Below are 2,787 nucleotides of genomic sequence, written 5' to 3' on the forward strand. Positions count from 1 at the left end.
GTTATATGTATTTACATTAGATATTATTCTTTAATGAGATATTAACGCGTATACTTCGTGCACTGGAAATTCAAGTGATGCAGAGACCTAGTTCCTATATGTATGTACATAGAAAGATTTCACTTTTGTCCTCGTATAGCGACGATAGTTATCCAGAACGACGTGCTAATTAATGCAGTCATTCCTGTTTTCCTTTCTAATGCCGATTAATTGCATATTATCGGTTCACAATCATGTCTACGGAAGTTACAATGTAAATTAAGTAGCCGATTTTATTGGATGTTTTCTTAAAATGCAAATGATAGGAAAGAATGCTGTTTCAATCACATTTTTCTATAATTGTACGTTCTTTCTTCATAACATCCGTGCAACGTTTTTCTTCGATGATCACGTCTAATCGCGCGCTTCCATTTCACGGCACGAAATTGCTTCAAATGCCCGCGCGCGAATTCTCGCGAGAGCTGTTAACTCCTCACAACGGATACACTCTCGGCTATCTGCGCGATTCAATCTCTCATGACTAATTGCACGAATAATGCAACGCGTTTTCTGACCGGCCATCGTAAGCGCATCGCAAGTGAACACGCTTTTCAATCTCTTCGCCGTATCGAAGACACGCAACCTCACATCATCACGCACCGAGCCTATCAACAGGGTACGATGCAAGGCGGGACGTTGCTTCATAGGATTGCCGCTGCCGTTTTCAAGCCGATGATTTCAATGGGCAGTGGAGTCTCGTCACCTTCCTGAGCAAAATGCTCAAATCACCGAGCAGCAACATAGGAGCGTTTTACATTATTCTCGTGCGAAACGAAAGGGTCTTATTTATGTAACTCATATCATCCCTTACGTAATAAAAGTGAACACAGGAAACTAGTCTCCGTTTAAGTTACATTATTTCGCTTTTTCCTACGATGGATGAAAAACATAGGCTCGGTTTAAATACACATCCGTTGCCAGTGATTGCGAAAGATGTTGCAAAGTGGAAATAAGTTTATATTTCCATAACATAACGGTGCAATAAAACCGTTTATTAAAAAGGGGGAGTTAATTCTCGAACTTTAGTTTAACTCTTAAATATCCCAATAAAGATTACATAACAGAATATTACTCTGCCTCTGAAATTAATTCAATTTATTCTTCATTTATAACACGCTTTACACTTTAGAATCTGCTATTTTAGGAATTTATCCGTTAAACAAAATTAACCCAGAATTTCACGAATTTTGCAATATGCGTCCACTTTCCGCAGTCTGGAATTCCAACTGGATAACAATTATGATGAAAGCGATGCATACTTGAACCTTGCGTCGGGAGATGCAGAAACTGCCTGAAGCCACTCCTGATTATACTACGCCCTTCCATCTCGTCACGTTTCACCGAGTACGTAGACAGAAATAAATGCAGAAATACATACTCGGTCTCGGTGGCAACCCACCATTATCGTAAATCCTGTCATTTACATTTATGTACGCGGCTGCCAGTGAATCCCGACCCGGAGCAGAGTGCAACATATCGAGCTGCTGTCTGCTGGTTTTCGCAAAGAAAAAAAAAAAGTCGGGGATACGAGCAACGTAAAACGCCGGTGAGACGACGTAACGGAAGCGATAACGCAAGCAAGCGGCGGTCGCATCCTGCAGCGATCGCGCAATCGTCTAGGAAGTCATCGACTATGCAGACGCGCATGGTGTGTGCTAATCCGAAATACGATGTTTGAGGGAAATAAACTTTAACATGACGAATTTCACTCGCTGTTGCATCACAACCGTCGTCGTTTTTTATTCTTTTGTCTGCTGTTCATTCTCTTCCTTTCGTCAATAAGAATTTAACGCACTGTAAACCACGTTTACAAAAGCTTTTTTTCACGAATAAAACATATACATTTTATTCTTCCGATAAGAGAGATTCTTATGAGAAATATTCACAGATCATCCTTCTCTTAACTCTGACAAGACTCAAAATTTATAAAGGAAGCAAGAATAACTTTCTTTTTGCAAATATCTCTAAATTTAACAAGCAAAAACAACTTCGTCAAAAACTTATAAAGTTTCATCATTCTATTAATTTATATTTGTACTCTTCTTTATTATCTATTTTTACAATCGTAAAAAACGGTTGTAAAAAAGTTGTTAACTCTATTAAAGAATTTTTAGTATTAGAAAAAAATAATCTTGAAATGTAAAAATTGTACAGATAATGAATGTACCTTACAAGAGAAATAAAATCTTTATGTCTATGTTGATGCATAAACCAATATCCATAATTCATTTTTAATTTAAGTCATCTTAAGTAATGTCTTAAGATGCTAATATGTTTTATGATGGATAAGACATTATCAATCACAAAGTGTATTAGATGATGATATTAAAGATAAGAACCAATTATATATAAATACCGAATTAAAATAACTTCTTTTCTCCAATTTCTTTCTTTCTCTCAACATTGTCGATTTCACGGGTCAGTTCTTAAAATGTAGTGTTGAACGTTTTTTAAAACAATTTTAGTGTTACATAAGAACTGTGCACGGATTGCGTATGAAACTCAAATCTCGAGCGTCGGATGTACCGAGGCAGGTCTCGAAATCAGTGAAATCGCATCTCGACTTAATATACATCGATGTGTTGTCTAGTGGTAGCATAAGATGGATGCATCAAATGCAGCAAAATTGTATTATAAAAACCGGTGTAACGTACACGCTTGGCAAAAGCAGACATTGCGGCGTGAGAGTGAGAATCGTTGACGTTATATATAAATATATACATACATACATATATATATATATATATA

At 36.9% G+C, this 2,787-nt stretch overlaps 1 protein-coding gene across 3 annotated transcripts in view; it reads right to left on the bottom strand.

The window, feature by feature from the left end:
• Positions 1 to 2,787, bottom strand: part of LOC108746318 — a 35,564-nt gene that overhangs the window by 22,268 nt on the left and 10,509 nt on the right. The window lies entirely within an intron of this gene.

This window comes from Trachymyrmex septentrionalis, unplaced genomic scaffold (genome assembly GCF_001594115.1).
Source record: "Trachymyrmex septentrionalis isolate Tsep2-gDNA-1 unplaced genomic scaffold, Tsep1.0 scaffold167, whole genome shotgun sequence".
Lineage (NCBI taxonomy): Eukaryota > Metazoa > Arthropoda > Insecta > Hymenoptera > Formicidae > Trachymyrmex > Trachymyrmex septentrionalis.